Source organism: Lucilia cuprina, chromosome 2 (assembly GCF_022045245.1).
Source record: "Lucilia cuprina isolate Lc7/37 chromosome 2, ASM2204524v1, whole genome shotgun sequence".
NCBI classification, from domain to species: Eukaryota; Metazoa; Arthropoda; class Insecta; order Diptera; family Calliphoridae; genus Lucilia; species Lucilia cuprina.
The window spans coordinates 62,713,125-62,735,971 of NC_060950.1; positions in this window are offsets into that span (position 1 = coordinate 62,713,125).

Here is a 22,847-nt window from a genome sequence, read left to right on the forward strand (position 1 = left end):
ATTTAAATAAATAAAGAAAATCCTCAAAATATCTGTGAAAACATAATAAATTTTAAGTGTATTTAAAAACGAAAAGTTAAACAAAAATAAAATATTTAAGGAAATTAAAAAAAAATATATAATAAAAGTGAAATTTTTAAGAAATATTATTAAATTAAAAGTATATTCAATATTGAATAATAACTAAATTATTAAATTTAGCAAAAAAAAATATATGTCATTGTAAAAAAGTAAAAAAAACATCGTTTAAATCAAACTAAACAAATCTCTTAAAAACACAGTTTTAATCCAATAAAAAAATAAATCTATAAAATTCAAATAATTAAGCAATATATTTATTCAACATATTAAACAGCTGCTAAACTTAACTTAAAACTGTAAAAGAACATAAATTTTGCAACATTTTGTAGAACAAGTACCAGCTGCATTTTGATTGGTGGAGGTTTTAGAAAAATTCGAAAACATCATTTGATTTTGCCATACAGACAAGAAAAAGAAGGTGAGTTTTTATGAAAAAAATGTATAAAACTAAAGCAACATAATTTTGCAACAAATTAGTTTAGTCTACAGGCAAGACTATAGTCTATTCTAAAGTCCAACCTACAGTCTAGTCTCTAGTCTAGTCTCCAATCTGGTCTATAGTCTAGTTTATTGTCTAGTCTGGTCTAGTGTATAGGCTAGTGTATCGTCTAGTCGAATCTATATATTAGTCTATGGTCTAGTATATGGGCTGGTCTATAGTTTAGTATATGGTCTAGTTTTTAGTCTAGTCTATATTCTAATCTATTGCCTAGTATATAGTCAAGTCTATTGTCTTGTGTATTTTCTAGTCTATAGTCCAATCTATAGTTCAGTCTAAAGTCTAGTCTGTAGTCTAATCTACAGCCCACTCTACATCCTAGTCTATAGTCTTCATTATTGTCCATAGTCTAGTCTATAGTCTAGTCTATAGTATAGTCTATAGTCTAGTCTATAGTATAGTTTATAGTGTAGTCTATAGTGTAGTCTATAGTCTAGTCTATAGTCTAGTCTATAGTCTAGTCTATAGTCTAGTCTAAAGTCTAGTCTATAGTCTAGTCTATAGTCTAGTCTATAGTCTAGTCTATAGTCTAGTCTATATTCTAGTCTATAGTCTAGTCTATAGACTAGGCTATAGTGTAGTCTATAGACTAGGCTATAGTGTAGTCTATAGACTAGGCTATAGTGTAGTCTATAGTCTAGTCTATAGTCTAGTCTATAGTCTAGTCTATAGTCTACTCTATAGTCTAGTCTATAGTCTAGTCTATAGTCTAGTCTATAGTCTAGTCTATAAGCTAGTCTATAGTCTAGTCTATAGTCTAGTCTATAGTCTAGTCTATAGTCTAGTCTATAGTCTAGTCTATAGTCTAGTCTATAGTCTAGTCTATAGTCTAGTCTATAGTCTAGTCTATAGTCTAGTCTATAGTCTAGTCTATAGTCTAGTCTATAGTCTAGTCTATAGTCTAGTCTATAGTCTAGTCTATAGTCTAGTCTATAGTCTAGTCTATAGTCTAGTCTATAGTCTAATCTATAGTCTAGTCTATAGTCTAGTCTATAGTCTAGTCTATAGTCTAGTCTATAGTCTAGTCTATAGTCTAGTCTATAGTCTAGTCTATAGTCTAGTCTATAGTCTAGTCTATAGTCTAGTCTATAGTCTAGTCTATAGTCTAGTCTATAGTCTAGTCTATAGTCTAGTCTATAGTCTAGTCTATAGTCTAGTCTATAGTCTAGTCTATAGTCTAGTCTATAGTCTAGTCTATAGTCTAGTCTATAGTCTAGTCTATAGTCTAGTCTATAGTCTAGTCTATAGTCTAGTCTATAGTCTAGTCTATAGTCTAGTCTATAGTCTAGTCTATAGTCTAGTCTATAGTCTAGTCTATAGTCTAGTCTATAGTCTAGTCTATAGTTTAGTCTATTGTCTAGTCTATAGTCTAGTCTATAGTCTAGTCTATAGTCTAGTCTATAGTCTAGTCTATAGTCTAGTCTATAGTCTAGTCTATAGTCTAGTCTATAGTCTAGTCTATAGTCTAGTCTATAGTCTAGTCTATAGTCTAGTCTATAGTCTAGTCTATAGTCTAGTCTATAGTCTAGTCTATAGTCTAGTCTATAGTCTAGTCTATAGTCTAGTCTATAGTCTAGTCTATAGTCTAGTCTATAGTCTAGTCTATAGTCTAGTCTATAGTCTAGTATATAGTCTAGTATATAGTCTAGTCTATAGTCTAGTCTATAGTCTAGTCTATAGTCTAGTCTATAGTCTAGTCTATAGTCTAGTCTATAGTCTAGTCTATAGTCTAGTCTATAGTCTAGTCTATAGTCTAGTCTATAGTCTAGTCTATAGTCTAGTCTATAGTCTAGTCTATAGTCTAGTCTATAGTCTAGTCTATAGTCTAGTCTATAGTCTAGTCTATAGTCTAGTCTATAGTCTAGTCTATAGTCTAGTCTATAGTCTAGTCTATAGTCTAGTCTATAGTCTAGTCTATAGTCTAGTCTATAGTCTAGTCTATAGTCTAGTCTATAGTCTAGTCTATAGTCTAGTCTATAGTCTAGTCTATAGTCTAGTCTATAGTCTAGTCTATAGTCTAGTCTATAGTCTAGTCTATAGTCTAGTCTATAGTCTAGTCTATAGTCTAGTCTATAGTCTATAGTCTAGTCTATAGTCTATAGTCTAGTCTATAGTCTAGTCTATAGTCTAGTCTATAGTCTAGTCTATAGTCTAGTCTATAGTAGTCTAGTCTATAGTCTAGTCTATAGTCTAGTCTATAGTCTAGTCTATAGTCTAGTCTATAGTCTAGTCTATAGTCTAGTCTATAGTCTAGTCTATAGTCTAGTCTATAGTCTAGTCTATAGTCTAGTCTATAGTCTAGTCTATAGTCTAGTCTATAGTCTAGTCTATAGTCTAGTTTATAGTCTAGTCTATAGTCTAGTCTATAGTCTAGTCTATAGTCTAGTCTATAGTCTAGTCTATAGACTAGGCTATAGTGTAGTCTAGAGTCTAGTCTATAGTCTAGTCTATAGTCTAGTCTATAGTCTAGTCTATAGTCTAGTCTATAGTCTAGTCTATAGTCTAGTCTATAGTCTAGTCTATAGTCTAGTCTATAGTCTAGTCTATAGTCTAGTCTATAGTCTAGTCTATAGTCTAGTCTATAGTCTAGTTTATAGTCTATTCTATAGTCTAGTCTATAGTCTAGTCTATAGTCTAGTCTATAGTCTAGTCTATAGTCTAGTCTATAGTCTAGTCTATAGTCTAGTCTATAGTCTAGTCTATAGTATAGTCTATAGTCTAGTCTATAGTCTAGTCTATAGTCTAGTCTATAGTCTAGTCTATAGTCTAGTCTATAGTCTAGTCTATAGTCTAGTCTATAGTCTAGTCTATAGTCTAGTCTATAGTCTAGTCTATAGTCTAGTCTATAGTCTAGTCTATAGTCTAGTCTATAGTCTAGTCTATAGTCCAGTCTATAGTCTAGTCTATAGTCTAGTCTATATTCTAGTCTATAGTCTAGTCTATAGACTAGGCTATAGTGTAGTCTATAGTCTAGTCGATAGCCTAGTCTATAGTCTAGTCTATAGTCTAGTCTATAGTCTAGTCTATAGTCTAGTCTATAGTCTAGGCTATTGTCTAGACTATAGTCTAGTCTATAGTCTAGACTATAGTCTAGTCTATAGTCTAGTCTATAGTCTAGTCTATAGTCTAGTCTATAATCTAGTCTATAGTCTAGTCTATAGTCTAATATATAGTCTAGTCTGAAAATACAACTTCAGGTTACGCAATAATTCTAAATTGTTGTTTATTAATACGGCTTTTGTTATTTAATTATTACAAATTTTATATTTAATTATGTGAATTTTTTGTCGATTCTGCATAAAATTGTAAAAATCGTTAATAATTTATTTCTCTAGCAGTTAGAAAATCAAATAAAAACATTACTATAATCATAGCTTAAGGTAAATAAAATAATTTTCACATATAAAAGCGTGAAATAAATGGTTTTTGATTAAGGTTTAGATAAAGTACCCTACAATGAGGTTATTCAGTACGAAAAAATGTATATTACATTAAATAAAGTTATGATATTAATAAAAATAAAATTTTTTAAATTCTCTAGAAATAGTGGACGAGTTACTTTTATTGGGCTTTGCATTTTATTGTTAATTTTGCACATTTCGTTAGCGCGGTGCTTTTGAAGTAGAATTTAATTGATGATTTTGCTAAATTTACAATTATTTCTATTTTATTCATTAATTTAATTATAAAATAAAATTTTATACAATTACGTTTATTTTTTTGTCTCACTCTTTTTTCGTTGTCGTATGCCACAGTTATTTCATTTAGAATTTTGTGCACAAATGGCTCATTAACAATTTCCGAAAGCCATAAACATTTTTATTAAATTTATATTGCAAAAACGCCAAAATATAAATATTTTAATTTATTGTGATTTTTTTGTATTTTGCAAAATTTATTAACGGTAGAGATTATAAATGAAATATAGACTAGACTAGACTATAGACTGGAATAGTGACTTGACAATAGACCAGACAATAGACTAGACTATAGACTGGACTATAGACTAGACTATAGACTAGACTATAGACTAGACTATAGACTAGACTATAGACTAGACTATATACTAGAATATAGACTAGACTATAGACTAGACTATAGACTAGACTATAGACTAGACTATAGACTAGACTATAGACTAGACTATAGACTAGACTATAGACTAGACTATAGACTAGACTATAGACTAGACTATAGACTAGACTATAGACTAGACTATAGACTAGACTATAGACTAGACTATAGACTAGACTATAGACTAGACTATAGACTAGACTATAGACTAGACTATAGACTAGACTATAGACTAGACTATAGACTAGACTATATACTAGAATATAGACTAGACTATAGACTAGACTATAGACTAGACTATAGACTAGACTATAGACTAGACTATAGACTAGACTATAGACTAGACTATAGACTAGACTATAGACTAGACTATAGACTAGACTATAGACTAGACTATAGACTAGACTATAGACTAGACTATAGACTAGACTATAGACTAGACTATAGACTAGACTATAGACTAGACTATAGACTAGACTATAGACTAGACTATAGACTAGACTATAGACAAGACTATAGACTAGACTATAGACTAGACTATAGACTAGACCATAGACTAGACTATAGACTAGACTATAGACTAGACTATAGCCTAGACTATAGCCTAGACTATAGACTAGACTATAGACTAGACTATAGACTAGACTATAGACTAGACTATAGACTAGACTATAGACAAGACTATAGACTAGACTATGGACTAGACTATAGACTAGACTATAGACTAGACTATAGACTAGACTATAGACTAGACTATAGACTAGACTATAGACTAGACTATAGACTAGACTATAGACTAGACTATAGACTAGACTATAGACTAGACTATAGACTAGACTATAGACTAGACTATAGACTAGACTATAGACTAGACTATAGACTAGACTATAGACTAGACTATAGACTAGACTATAGACTAGACTATAGACTAGACTATAGACTAGACTATAGACTAGACTATAGACTAGACTATAGACTAGACTATAGACTAGACTATAGACTAGACTATAGACAAGACTATAGACTAGACTATAGACTAGACTATAGACTAGACTATAGACTAGACTATAGACTAGACTATAGACTAGACTATAGACAAGACTATAGACTAGACTATGGACTAGACTATAGACTAGACTATAGACAAGACTATAGACTAGACTATGGACTAGACTATAGACTAGACTATAGACTAGACTATAGACTAGACTATAGACTAGACTATAGACTAGACTATAGACTAGACTGTAGACTAGACTATAGACTAGACTATAGACTAGACTATAGACTAGACTATAGACTCGACTATAGACTAGACTATAGACTAGACTATAGACTAGACTATAGACTAGACTATAGACTAGACTATAGACTAGACTATAGACTAGACTATAGACTAGACTATAGACTAGACTATAGACTAGACTATAGACTAGACTATAGACTAGACTATAGACTAGACTATAGACTAGACTATAGACTAGACTATAGACTAGACTATAGACTAGACTATAGACTAGACTATAGACTAGACTATAGACTAGACTATAGACTAGACTATAGACTAGACTATAGACTAGACTATAGACTAGACTATAGACTAGACTATAGACTAGACTATAGACTAGACTATAGACTAGACTATAGACTAGACTATAGACTAGACTATAGACTAGACTATAGACTAGACTATAGACTAGACTATAGACTAGACTATAGACTAGACTATAGACTAGACTATAGACTAGACTATAGATTAGACTATAGACTAGACTATAGACTAGACTATAGACTAAACTATAGACTAGACTATAGACTAGACTATAGACTAGACTATAGACTAGACTATAGACTAGACTATAGACTAGACTATAGACTAGACTATAGACTAGACTATAGACTAGACTATAGACTAGACTATAGACTAGACTATAGACTAGACTATAGACTAGACTATAGACTAGACTATAGATTAGACTATAGACTAGACTATAGACTAGACTATAGACTAAACTATAGACTAGACTATAGACTAGACTATAGACTAGACTATAGACTAGACAATAGACTAGACTATAGACTAGACTATAGACTAGACTATAGACTAGACTATAGACTAGACTATAGACTAGACTATAGACTAGACTATAGACTAGACTATAGACTAGACTATAGACTAGACTATAGACTAGACTATAGACTAGACTATAGACTAGACTATAGACTAGACTATAGACTAGACTATAGACTAGACTATAGACTAGACTATAGACTAGACTATAGACTAGACTATAGACTAGACTATAGACTAGACTATAGACTAGACTATAGACTAGACTATAGACTAGACTATAGACTAGACTATAGACTAGACTATAGACTAGACTATAGACTAGACTATAGACTAGACTATAGACTAGACTATAGACTAGACTATAGACTAGACTATAGACTAGACTATAGACTAGACTATAGACTAGACTATAGACTAGACTATAGACTAGACTATAGACTAGACTATAGACTAGACTATAGACTAGACTATAGACTAGACTATAGACTAGACTATAGACTAGACTATAGACTAGACTATAGACTAGACTATAGACTAGACTATAGACTAGACTATAGACTAGACTATAGACTAGACTATAGACTAGACTATAGACTAGACTATAGACTAGACTAGACTATAGACTAGACTAGACTATAGACTAGACTAGACTATAGACTAGACTAGACTATAGACTAGACTATAGACTAGACTATAGACTAGACTATAGACTAGACTATAGACTAGACTATAGACTAGACTATAGACTAGACTATAGACTAGACTATAGACTAGACTATAGACTAGACTATAGACTAGACTATAGACTAGACTATAGACTAGACTATAGACTAGACTATAGACTAGACTATAGACTAGACTATAGACTAGACTATAGACTAGACTATAGACTAGACTATAGACTAGACTATAGACTAGACTATAGACTAGACTATAGACTAGACTATAGACTAGACTATAGACTAGACTATAGACTAGACTATAGACTAGACTATAGACTAGACTATAGACTAGACTATAGACTAGACTATAGACTAGACTATAGACTAGACTATAGACTAGACTATAGACTAGACTATAGACTAGACTATAGACTAGACTATAGACTAGACTATAGACTAGACTATAGACTAAGCTATAGACTAGAATAAACTGTAGCATAGACTAAAGCCTAGACTATAAACTAGATTTAAGACTATATTATATGTAGAGAGCGTGTTTCTTTAATTTAAAAACCCCTTCATTACAGAAGTGTGTTAAAGTAAAAAAAAAAACTTTAAAAATAAATCTCTGTTTTTGTTAAAAAATTTCGCATTCCAATAGCATTGCTAACAATTACATAATTCATATATAATGTTATCTTTATTGTACTCATATGTCTGTAAAGAAAAAAAAAACAGAATTTCAACAAATAAATTAAATTATTACCTAATCTGACACTTTACACAAAAAGAAAAAAAACCTACCAGCAACAGCAAAAAAGTCAGAATTACATTAACTTTGGGAACATTTTTCTTAATTTTCCCATAATTAAAACATTCACACTCCTATGAAATAATAAATTTTCAAATGTGTGTTTGAGCGTGTTGGCAACAAAGCAAACAGTAGCGGTGCAACAGCAAGCAACCACCTATGGAACAACAGCAACAATACAACGTCAGCCAAACATCCAACAACTTTACAATAATAATTAAAAAGTTCAACATGCAATTTTCCCCACCAACTCTACCCAAAAAAACGCTATTGTTATAAATTTTTTATTTGAAATTTATTAACTTTTTTTATTTGTTTTCTTGTGGATTTTTGTATTTTTTGGGTTGGTTGGCAAATATTGTTTAATTTTTGTGTTTGTGTGTTATATGTGTGAAAAAAAAAAATTCTTCATACATATTATGAATCTGAAATTGAATGTAAATACATATTTTACTTGAACATATGAAATGTAAACCCGAGAAGTTATGAAAAGATTGTGTTTTTAATTTATGACATACAAACAAAAAAGTGCACAGTGGGTCAGAGAGATTATAGTGAAGTAAGAAGGGAAAAATGAACTCAAGTTGTTTATCTATGTAAGATTTCAAAGCGAACTAAATGCTGTCCAAATTTAAAACTTTTTCATTTGTTTCCTTTCTTTCCTAACCCACTGTCTGACATTTTAATGTAAAAAGATTTTTTTTTTTTTTTAAATCAACAACAATATTTTCAGCTGAAACAAAAACCATATAAAATTGTGCTGTAAATGACATTTATTATTCATTAATTACTTAATAATTTATTAGTTGTGGGAAAATTACAACAACAAAAAATGCATATAATTTTTTGTAATATTAAGTTGTTGTATTGCTATTGTATATGTGTGGCTTGTAAATGATTTTTAACGCAATTATTGTTAATATATGTTTAACACATTATAGAGGGAGGTCAAGAATTTTTGTTTCATAAAATTTTATGTGAACTTTAAGATTTTCAAAAGTTTTAAATTAACATTATTATTATTATTGTAACAATATGTAAACATCAAGAGATTTTTAGTAGAGTTTTTAACACAGGTTTAAGATAGATTTTGAAATAAATAATCTAGATTTGATGTCATACTTAATGTAGTTTGATCAAACTTAGAATAAAATCTCAAACAGTTTGAACAAACTCTATAAACTAGACTATAGAGTAGACTATAGAATATGCTATAGACTAGACTAGAATATAGACTATTCTATGGACTAGACCATAGACTACACTATAGACTAGACTGTAAACTAGACTGTAGACTAGGCTATAGACGAGACCATTAACATTTACTAGACTCTAGATTTAACTATAGACTAGACTATAGACTAGACTATAGACTAGACTATAGACTATAGACTAGACTATAGACTAGACTATAGACTAGACTATAGACTAGACTATAGACTATAGACTAGACTATAGACTAGACTATAGACTAGACTATAGACTAGACTATAGACTAGACTATAGACTAGACTATAGACTAGAGACTAGACTATAGACTAGACTATAGATTAGACTATAAACTACACTATAGACTAGCATATAGACTAGACTATGGACTACACTATAGACTAGACTATAGACTACACTATAGAATAGACTATAAACTGCACTATAGATTAGGCAATAGTAGACTCTAGTCTAGACTATAGTATAATCTAGGCCATACTATAGCCTTGACTATATTGCTTGATTAACAAAATGTGTAGCCTTTACTTGACGGCTTTGATCAAAAGAAATTGTATTAAAAACAAAGCTGTGTGATCCAATTTAAGATTTATATTAAATTTAGTTTCAACTTTCTAATCTTTTAACAAAATGTTATTGCCCTACAATTTATTTGAATTTTTAAAGGTATGTGTATAAAAATCAATACTACTCTTTTTTAATTATAAACTTTGACAATTTAATTGTTGCTTTAATGTTTAGATTTTAGCAAGACACACCCTAAATAAAATAGCAAAAAATAGAAAAAAGAACATAAAAAACAAGTTACAGACAACCAAAACGACTTCATAATAATAAACAGAAATTTTAATTTCGAATTAAGTTGATTTTTTTTTGCTTTTTAACTTTAAATTGTTTTGGCCAGCTAAATATTAATATGGCCCTCAGGCTAAAAAGGCAAATCTGAAGTGAAGTATGTATGTTTGCAATCATTTGTCAAATTCATGCATGCTTACAAATATTCGCGTTTTTGCTACGGGTCTTCCATATTTTATATCTGTTTTTTGTTTTATAATTTTCTCTAGCGTTTTTCCATTGTTAAAATAGTTTTTTTCTCTAGTTGTTTAAGACGGACAGAGAGTAGAGGGAGAAAAAATATTGAATACTTGTACAAACAGACAGACAGACAGACATATTTGCTTATATTGTATGCAAACACAAGTGTTTATATATTTGACCGTATTTAAGCTGTCAACTGTCAAATGTCAGCTGTCAGTTAAATCTGTATGTTTCGGTTTGATTTTTTTTGGTTTTTCTTTTTCCGTATGCAAAACTACATTTTAGTACAAAAACAAAAATTAATGTAAAATATGAAAGAATCAGGGAAAGAAAAAAAGAAAATATTATTACGAATTTTCTTTTTTGGGTCCTACTTTTACTTCAAATACATAGATCACAAATAATATAGCATGACGATCAAAAATCAACATGAAATTTTCTTGTATGGTTTCGTTGCTTTTTTGGACATTAAACAAAACACAAATAATTAATCATACTCAAAATGACTTTAAGAAAAATTCTTAATTTTTTTCTATAAAGACACTTTTTGAAAATATTTTCATGTTCCGAGGAGAATAAAAAAACATAAAACTTGTCGCGCTATAAATAGCATTAACACTTAATTAAACATTAAGTTTTATTTTTAAAACTTTTGCTATTCAATTAATATAGTATTAATTATTAGTTACTATAAAATAGCAGTTGGCAACAGTGAATAAAACTTTATATAATAAATTGTTATAATTAGTAAAAGAATGCGTGAGCTGCTTTTATTAATTAACAAAATGCTAAATCCAATGAAAAGAACTATTTTATTAATAAGTTTTGTAGTTTAATAGAACTGTATCTAGTATAGTCTATATAAATATATGGTCTTATATTAACTTTAGTCTCATCAAAAGTCTAGTCTATAATCATAACTAACCTAGTATATGCTATAGTCTTGACTATAGCCTAATCTATAAACTAGTATATAGACCTGTCTATAATCTAGTATATAGTCTGGTCTATAGTGTAGTCTAGTTTGTAGTCTAGTCTGTAGTCTAGTCTATAGTCTAGTCTATAGTCTAGTTTATAGTCTAGTCTATATTCTAGTCTATAGTATAGTCTATAGTCAAGTCTATAGTCTAGTCTATAGTCTGGTCTATAGTCTAGTCTAGTCTAGTCTAGTCTATAGTCTAGTCTATAGTCTAGTCTATAGTCTAGTCTATAGTCTAGTCTATAGTCTAGTCTATAGTCTAGTCTATAGTCTAGTCTATAGTCTAGTCTATAGTCTAGTCTATAGTCTAGTCTATAGTCTAGTCTATAGTCTAGTCTATAGTCTAGTCTATAGTCTAGTCATAGTCTAGTCTATAGTAAGTCTATAGTCTAGTCTATAGTCTAGTCTATAGTCTAGTCTATAGTCTAGTCTATAGTCTAGTCTATAGTCTAGTTCTTAGTCTAGTCTATAGTCTAGTGTATAGTCTAGTGTATAGTCTAGTCTATAGTCTATTCTTATAGTCTAGTCTATAGTCTAGTCTATAGTCTTGTCTATAGTCTAGTCTATAGTATAGTCTATAGTCTAGTCTATAGTCTAGTCTATAGTCTAGTCTATAGTCTAGTCTATAGTCTAGTCTATAGTCTAGTCCTATAGTCTAGTCTATATTCTAGTCTATAGTCTAGTCTATAGTCTAGTCTATAGTCTAGTCTATAGTCCTTGTCTATAGTCTAGTCTATAGTCTAATCTCTATAGTCTAATCTATAGTCTAGTCTATAGTCTAGTCTATAGTATAGTCTATAGTCTAGTCTATAGTCTAGTCTATAGTTAGTCTATAGTCTAGTCTATAGTCTAGTCTTTAGTCTAGTCTATAGTCTAGTCTATAGTCTAGTCTATAGTCTAGTCTATAGTCTAGTCTATAGTCTAGTCTATAATCTAGTCTATAGTCTAGTCTATAGTCTAGTCTATGGTCTAGTCTATAGTCTAGTCTATAGTCTAGTCTATAGTCTAGTCTATAGTCTAGTCTATAGTCTAGTCTATAGTCTAGTCTATAGTCTAGTCTATAGTCTTGTCTATAGTCTAGTCTATAGTCTAGTCTATAGTCTAGTCTATAGTATAGTCTAAAGTCTAGTCTAGTCTATTGTCTAGTCTATAGTCTGTCTATAGTCTAGTCTATAGTCTAGTCTATAGTCTAGTCTATAGTCTAGTCTATAGTCTAGTCTATAGTCTTAGTCTATAGTCTAGTCTATAGTCTAAGTCTATAGTCTAGTCCTATAGTCTAGTCTATAGTCTAGTCTATAGTCTAGTCTATAGTCTAGTCTATAGTCTAGTCTATAGTAGTCTAGTCTATAGTCTAGTCTATAGTCTAGTCTATAGTCTAGTCTATAGTCTAGTCTATTAGTCTAGTCTATAGTCTAGTCTATAGTCTAGTCTATAGTCTAGTCTATAGTCTAGTCTATAGTCTAGTCTATAGTCTAGTCTATAGTCTAGTCTATAGTCTAGTCTATAGTCTAGTCTATAGTCTAGTCTATAGTCTAGTCTATAGTCTAGTCTATAGTCTAGTCTATAGTCTAGTCTATAGTCTAGTCTATAGTCTAGTCTATAGTCTAGTCTACAGTCTAGTCTATAGTCTAGTCTATAGTCTAGTCTATAGTCTAGTCTATAGTCTAGTCTATAGTCTAGTCTATAGTCTAGTATATAGTCTAGTCTATAGTCTAGTATATAGTCTAGTCTATAGTCTAGTCTATAGTCTAGTCTATAGTCTAGTCTATAGTCTAGTCTATAGTCTAGTCTATAGTCTAGTCTATAGTCTAGTCTTTAGTCTAGTCTATAGTTCTAGTCTATAGTCTAGTCTATAGTCTAGTCTACAGTCTAGTCTATAGTCTAGTCTATAGTCTAGTCAATAGTCTAGTCTATAGTCTAGTCATAGTCTAGTCTATAGTCTAGTCTATAGTCTAGTCTATAGTCTAGTATATAGTCTAGTCTATAGTCTAGTCTATAGTCTAGTCTATAGTCTAGTCTATAGTCTAGTCTATAGTCTAGTCTATAGTCTAGTCTATAGTCTAGTCTATAGTCTAATCTATAGTCTAGTCTATAGTCTAGTCTATAGTCTAGTCTATAGTCTAGTCTATAGTCTAGTCTATAGTCTAGTCTATAGTCTAGTCTATAGTCTAGTCTATAGTCTAGTCTATAGTCTAGTCCATAGTCTAGTTATAGTCTAGTCTATAGTCTAGTCTATAGTCTAGTCTATAATCTAGTCTATAGTCTAGTCTATAGTCTAGTCTATAGTCTAGTCTATAGTCTAGTCTATAGTCTAGTCTATAGTCTAGTCTATAGTCTAGTCTATAGTCTAGTCTATAGTCTAGTCTATAGTCTAGTCTATAGTCTAGTCTATAGTCTAGTTTATAGTATAGTCTACAGTCTTGGTACAATCCTGCCTTATTATCTGTTAGATCAACATAAAATTTATTACACTTTCTAACTAAACTAATGCCATTATTATCCAAACATATTTATCAATCTCTGCCTAAAAACAAATTATTGCCCGCAAAACTACCGTTATAATTTTAAATTTTGGCCATCATAAAAAAATTAAAGCTTAATAAAAGCTTAAAAATATACATTTAAAAATAAGTCAATAATAAACAAATAATTTATCAATATACAAAAATAAATAAACTCGAGAAATAGAAACATTAAAAAATGTTTATAGCTTAACAAACAGCAATTTAATTGCTTTTTATGGACATGAATGATTGAACTTCATAGTTAGATGAGAAATATATTTTTATTTTGTTTCTTTTTTATTACTATTTTGTAATTTATTGTATTTAAAGCTAAATTGCTATTTATTTATATAGATTTTGTTTGAAAAGTTTTTTTGCTGGAAATGAAAAATTTTTATTAAAGTAAAAGAATAAAAATATTAAAAAGATGGAAATTATGGCAAAACTGGGGAAGAGTTTTTGTTAGAAGCACAATTTGTTAAAATTTCTTCGTGAAGATTACATTTTTCTTTTCAATTTTAAAAATGTCAATATTTATTAAAAAAACCAAAATTTATGGATTATAGACTAGACTATAGACTAGACTATAGACTAGACTATAGACTAGACTATAGACTAGACTATAGACTAGACTATAGACTAGACTATAGACTAGACTATAGACTAGACTATAGACTAGACTATAGTATAGACTATAGACTAGACTATAGACTAGACTATAGACTAGACTATAGACTAGACTATAGACTAGACTATAGACTAGACTATAGACTAGACTATAGACTAGACTATAGACTAGACTATAGACTAGACTATAGACTAGACTATAGACTAGACTATAGACTAGACTATAGACTAGACTATAGACTAGACTATAGACTAGACTATAGACTAGACTATAGACTAGACTATATACTAGACTATATAATAGACTATAGACTATATAGGATATACACTATTATAGATCAGACTATAGACTATATTGGATATACACTATTGTCTTGCTTATAAACTAGACTTTAGACTTAACCTGGAAGAGTTATATTCTAGCCGGTTGAGCATTAGTCAAACTAGAAAATACATAGTTTGAGTAATGTTAAAGTAAAACTGAGAAGTCATATAATGCAATCTTTTACAAAACTGAAAATACAAACTATTTTAACTAAGATTTTTAACCATTATTTCGACTTAATTCTTTAAGATTCAAGTTCTTAAGTGTTAAAACTATAGTATGTGATTTTTATTGTTGTTTTAACTCTCCTGATACTAGTTTTTGACAATTGTGTATAGTTGTAGTTATTGTTGTTACTACTTGCTGTTTCTGTTGCCTGCTGTTCTATACCACCACCACTAACAACAACAACCACTTTTAATGAATTACAATCATAAATTACTCAAGTATCTGTCAAAAACTTGTGCCAAAAATGATGACATTGCAAAAAATTAAATATAAATTCAACAACAACAAATAACAACTTGACTTTTTTGCTTAACGTTCTTTCTTCAATTTCAAGATATAAGTTTGTGGTTATGGATGTGTGTGTGTGGAACAGCATGTGTCAAACAATGACTTTTCTTTTATCTTTGGTTATGTATGTGTGTTTTAAAGATCTGTATTTTTATCAAATTTAAAATTACGAATTAGTCTAGTCTATAGTCTAGTCTATAGTCTAGTCTATAGTCTAGTCTATAGTCTAGTCTATAGTCTAGTCTATAGTCTAGTCTATAGTCTAGTTTATAGTATAGTCTACAGTCTTGGTACAATCCTGCCTTATTATCTGTTAGATCAACATAAAATTTATTACACTTTCTAACTAAACTAATGCCATTATTATCCAAACATATTTATCAATCTCTGCCTAAAAACAAATTATTGCCCGCAAAACTACCGTTATAATTTTAAATTTTGGCCATCATAAAAAAATTAAAGCTTAATAAAAGCTTAAAAATATACATTTAAAAATAAGTCAATAATAAACAAATAATTTATCAATATACAAAAATAAATAAACTCGAGAAATAGAAACATTAAAAAATGTTTATAGCTTAACAAACAGCAATTTAATTGCTTTTTATGGACATGAATGATTGACTTCATAGTTAGATGAGAAATATATTTTTATTTTGTTTCTTTTTTATTACTATTTTGTAATTTATTGTATTTAAAGCTAAATTGCTATTTATTTATATAGATTTTGTTTGAAAAGTTTATTTGCTGGAAATGAAAATTTTTATTAAAGTAAAAGAATAAAAATATTAAAAAGATGGAAATTATGGCAAAACTGGGGAAGAGTTTTTGTTAGAAGCACAATTTGTTAAAATTTCTTCGTGAAGATTACATTTTTCTTTTCAATTTTAAAAATGTCAATATTTATTAAAAAAACCAAATTTATGGATTATAGACTAGACTATAGACTAGACTATAGACTAGACTATAGACTAGACTATAGACTAGACTATAGACTAGACTATAGACTAGACTATAGACTAGACTATAGACTAGACTATAGACTAGACTATAGACTAGACTATAGACTAGACTATAGACTAGACTATAGACTAGACTATAGACTAGACTATAGACTAGACTATAGACTAGACTATAGACTAGACTATAGACTAGACTATAGACTAGACTATAGACTAGACTATAGACTAGACTATAGACTAGACTATATACTAGACTATATACTAGACTATAGACTATATAGGATATACACTATTATAGATCAGACTATAGACTATATTGGATATACACTATTGTCTTGCTTATAAACTAGACTTTAGACTTAACCTGGAAGAGTTATATTCTAGCCGGTTGAGCATAGTCAAACTAGAAAATACATAGTTTGAGTAATGTTAAAGTAAACTGAGAAGTCATATAATGCAATCTTTTACAAAACTGAAAATACAAACTATTTTAACTAAGATTTTAACCATTATTTCGACTTAATTCTTTAAGATTCAAGTTCTTAAGTGTAAAACTATAGTATGTGATTTTTATTGTTGTTTTAACTCTCCTGATACTAGTTTTTTGACAATTGTGTATAGTTGTAGTTATTGTTGTTACTACTTGCTGTTTCTGTTGCCTGCCTGTTCTATACCACCACCACTAACAACAACAACCACTTTTAATGAATTACAATCATAAATTACTCAAGTATCTGTCAAAAACTTGTGCCAAAAATGATGACATGCAAAACATTAAATATAAATCAACAACAACAAATAACAACTTGACTTTTTTGCTTAACGTTCTTTCTTCAATTTCAAGATATAAGTTTGTGGTTATGGATGTGTGTGTGTGGAACAGCATGTGTCAAACAATGACTTTTCTTTTATCTTTGGTTATGTATGTGTGTTTTAAAGATCTGTATTTTTATCAAATTTAAAATTACGAATTTGTTTAAATATGAACGACTGAAAGAAAAACTTAAGAATGAATTAAGGATAAATATTAACAAGATGAAGAAAAAACAGTAGCAGTAGTAAATATTAGTTAGTTTATAGTCTATACTATAGTCTTGCCTTTTGTCTAGTCTATAGTATTTCGTCTAGTCTATAGTCCACTCTATAGTCTAGTCTATAGGGTATTCTAAAGTCTAGTCTACAGTCTAGTCTATAGTCTAGTCTATAGTCTAGTCTATAGTCTAGTCTATAGTGTAGTCTATAGTCTTGTCTATAATCTAGTCTATAGTCTAGTCTATAGTCTAGTCTATAGTCTAGTCTATAGTCTAGTCTATAGTCTAGTCTATAGTCTAGTCTATAGTCTAGTCTATAGTCTAGTCTATAGTCTAGTCTATAGTCTAGTCTATAGTCTAGTCTATAGTCTAGTCTATAGTCTATTCTTGCATCTAGTTTTGCTTTGGACTGTATGTCACAGTAATTTTTCTATAGAGAATAATATTCTACATATAATTTTTTATAGCAAAAACTTTAGTTTTTCTTCACACAATAACATTTTTATCTTTGTATAAGAGTTTTGTTTTTTTAGTGTGTGTTTCTGGTTATTCACTCACATTTAAATACAAGTGCCGGATACAGAGTTGGCTGGCTACTTGTCATCATCATACAAGTTTGTTTTTACTTTTTTTTCTTTGTTTTTTTATATTCTTTCTACAACTTTTTCTCCCACTGATCATAAAAACAAAAATAATCTAAACTTTTTCTACAAACATTAAAAAATTTCTTTACAATATGATAAATTTAAATGTTGAAATATAGAGTTTTTGTTGGAGATAGAAATTTAGCATAAAAATAATAATAAAAAATTTAAGTTAAATGGAAGAATAAAAGAAGATGTGATAGAAAATGATGGAAGATTTAAAATAAGTTTTTTTTTAAGAAAATATTGTTGTTTAACAAAACAGCTGTAAGTAAAGAAAATGGAAAATATAATGTTTGCTTTTGTGCTCTATCCCTCTCTCTTTTGCTTAGTTGTTGTTTTAGTCAACTTTAACACTTGAGTACTATTTGCTGTCAAATGTAAACATAGTTTGACACATTGACTATTGTCATATTTTCTTTTAAAGTCCTTAAAGTTCCTTCTTCTTTTTAGACTTAAACAAACAAATGATTTCTTCTATATATTTAGTTTTTCTAAGTTTTTCTCATGCCTCGCATAGTCTTTAGCAATTTAACGGCAATACTGAAGAGGGGGCGAGAAATGCATTTTTTTAGTTTATTTTTTCTAATAATACTTGCAAAATTATTACAACAATAATGCAATGAAAGAGAAGATGCAGGAAAAAACAAGAAACATTATTAAATATTTAATGTTGACAACATTGCTCCAACAGCATGACGATGCCTAGTGTTTGTTGATGATGATGATGATGTTTTCCTTTAGTCTAGTAATATAGTGATGCTTGCTCTCTGCCGCATCTTAAAGTTTAGTTTAAGTAGCCTGAATATCAAGTAAAATGAAACTTGTTTAAAGGCGTCTTACTTAAGTCCCTGTTTCTAAGTTTTTTTCTATTTTTCTTTTTGCCAGTTAGAAAACAAGTATTATGCAAGTCTTTTTCTTTGTATTTGTAACTTCAATATTGTAAAGGTGTTACATCCCATGTAAATTAATGTCAAAGTATCTAAACAGCCACTCATTCGTTTACTGGTGGAGTAGCAGCACCATTATGGAAAATTGTTTTTTCTTTTTCTCTAAATAAATAAAATTAAAATTAAATATAGAAAAAAATTTAACGGGAAATAAGCACTAATTTATTTTAATATTTTATGTTATTTTCACACTGTTTTAATCAACATCAAATATGTTACAAACGGGTAAAAGGAATCTTTGGAGAAAGTACTTTTCACACAAATGGTTATCTCCCTTTAAAACTATGATTTCTGAAAAAAGTACTTCTAGTTCAGTTCTATTTCAGTTCTAGTTCAGTTCAGTTCTAGTTCAGTTCTAGTTCAGTTCTAGTTCAGTTCTAGTTCAGTTCTAGTTCAGTTCTAGTTCAGTTCTAGTTCAGTTCTAGTACAGTTCTAGTTCAGTTCTAGTTCAGTTCTAGTTCAGTTCTAGTTCAGTTCTAGTTCAGTTCTAGTTCAGTTCTAGTTCAGTTCTAGTTCAGTTTTTAATAAGTTTTAGTTTGTATATTATGTAGTTTTAAAACATTTTGTATTTTCCACATTAAATGTTGTTCCATTTTCATTTCAATTTTTTATAAAAAATGCTCTAAAATTTAACGATGTCTGGTGGTAATTAAAATCAAAATTTATGACGAAAAACATCAGAAAGTCTGCAAACATTTTCATGTTTTATTACACTAGCAGAAGAAAAGGAAAAAAAACCAACATTAAAGTTAAATTTTTTCGTTATTTTTGGAGTTGTTCAAAATTTTATTGTTCTCAAATGAAATTTATTTTTAACATTTTTATGATCAACCTTCACAAAAAACTTGGGAACTAAAATAAAAGAAACTTATAAAACTGAAAAGCAGAATAACCCTCTTAAAGGCAAACTAAACTCTTAAAATATTTTGTTGATGAATTTATATACATTTTGCTAACTTTTAAAATACTTTATTTATGGATTTGTTTTCTTTTAAGCCGGTTAGAGCAACAGGACAAATAGCGGCCCAAATAAACCCCACAAAACCAGAGAACAAACAACAGATAAGTATTTGAAACAGACAACCATTTATTACAGTCGTCGCCATCTCTTTCCTCAAACACAAAACCCTGGGTAACAACAGCAGAACCTCAAACGGACATACAAATAAACATCTTTCCAATTATCTTTAAAAAATCATAAACTTATAATATTGATTGTTTGCTGTCAGCTGTGGGTAACACCCGCTTCAGTCGAAACAATCGAATTGCAAAGACACTAAAAGAGAATCACTGATTATTTGTCTGTATGACTTGGAGTGAAGAACCCAAACGTATAATATAAAGAATAACCATAAAACAATCAAATCACAAACCAGTTGGTTTTTTTGTAAAATTAAAGTAAAAAATCTAACAAAAAAGTAAAAAAGTTATAAAAAATGTATGCCAGTAAAGGTAAATTTTGAGAAAAGTAGTTTTTTATATCCGCAAAATGTCTACAATTTGAAGTTTTTACTTCTTCTGAACATTTAGAGGTGGCACCCCAACTGTGTTTGATTCTTAAGAAATATTTATTTCGATTTTTCTCTCAAAATAATTTGCCATGTCTTTTAAGTATTTTATGTTTGTACTAAACACATTATAAGTATTGTTTCCAATGTATAGTATTTTCTACTCAAAAACTTTCACATTCTCTTGTTTTCTGTAGATTCAACTAAAAAACAGCAAGGAAATTGTTTTTTTGAACTATGAACTGAACTAGAACTGAACTAGAACTGAACTAGAACTGAACTAGAACTGAACTAGAACTGAACTAGAACTGAACTAGAACTGAACTAGAACTGAACTAGAACTGAACTAGAACTGAACTAGAACTGAACTAGAACTGAACTAGAACTGAACTAGAACTGAACTAGAACTGAACTAGAACTGAACTAGAACTGAACTAGAACTGAATTAGAACTGAACTAGAACTGACCTAGAACTGAACTTAAACTGATAACATTTAAAAATTTAAAGTCTTCTTTGAATTTTGTATATTTTACTGCTGTATCTGGGAATAGGAAAAAGCATCAAATTTTTGGACAACAAATGAAAAAACAAGTATTTTATTTTAAGAACTATTTACAACAAGTACGTTTATTAGACACGGAAGGACTGAGTTTAGATTTGTTTGAGTTTTTTTTATTTTTTTTCCAAAAAAAACATTCCAATAAAACCACAAAGAAAGAGAACAAGATTAAAGCATGACTGAATAAATGACTGACTGACAATCAAAATAAAGTTCTTCTTATACTTTTGCACAACAATGCGAGCAAAAGGCCGTTCAAGTTGAAATTCAAAGACATTTTGTGCAAAGCTAGAGGAACTAATAAAAATGTTGTAGATACCAACAAACAACAGTTTCTTTTTTACTTGCAACCCACAAAATAACTCAACAAGATGATGATGTTGAAGTAAAAGGAGCAAGGAAACACATTAAGACGATACAACAATAGACTCTTAACAAAAACGCATGAAATACAATGAAATGGCAGAATTAGAGTTGAGTTGGGTTTTTGTATTGGTTGGTTGTTGGAGGCTCGAATGGTTGGTTATTTGGATGAGTGGCTGGCTGGCAGACTATTGTAGGTTTTTTTTTTGTGTTGTTGCCAAGGTACCTGGAAAGATACAAGTGGCAAGCGGCAATAAATATGTTAAAGTTTTACAAAAATTAAAAAATAACCACAATCATATACATAAAACAACTTTGGCACAGTGGTTGTAGTAATAAAAAATGCCATAAAATAAATGACCTTGGGAACATTCCATATTCTAACGAATATCATTTCTCAACATCACTGTTTCTGTGGTCTATCTCGTACAGAAAAACAACGATTTTAATAAAAAACTCAATTCAACAATAGCGTTGAAGTCTTTAAGCAATGAAATAAAATCAAGACCAAACATTTCTAGGCAGCCAATATTCAACATCCAGCATCTAAAGACAGACAGACTGAGAACATTCAAAATGAAACTGGTTAAATAGCAATAAAAGTGTCGTAGGTAAAGGTACTTTAACTTTTGTAAGAATGAAACCAATCAGTAGGACTAGCAAAAACAATCAAAAGGCATATGCAGCAAAGAACGACATCTGGAAAGTAAAAGAAAAAACTTGCAATAAAAACTCCCTACAGCAGCTATAAAAAACTTAATATAATAACAGCAGCAACAAAACTTGATGATAGGCTTAGTTATGAAGACACAACACGGCAGCAGGAACACAACAACACACCTCAACATTATCACTGTTAGTGGATCCAGCAACCTGCAATGCACAGACGACAGCATATGCTGGTTGTTCTACAAAAGAATAAAATCCATCAGTAGCAAAAGTCAGATAAATTTATTTTCTTTAACGATTTCGAAAAATATCAAGAAAGAAGAATGATTTGAAAAGAAATGTAATTTTAAGGATACGATCACTACTATAGTTTCATGAAGTACAAACTGAAACATATGACTATAAAAGCGACTAAAAACTAGGCTATAAACTAGACTATATACTAGACTAACTATAGACTTTACTACGGACTATACTATATATTCTAAAATGTAGACAGGACTGTAGACTAGACCATACACTAAACTATAAACTACACTATATAGACTAAAATTTAGACTAGACTTTAGACTAGATGAGACTATAGACTAGACTATAGACCAGAATAAAGACGACACAGTAGACTTGACTATAGACACTACTATAGACTAGACTATAGACTAGACTATAGACTAGACTATAGACTAGACTATAGACTAGACTATAGACTAGACTATAGACTAGACTATAGACTAGACTATAGA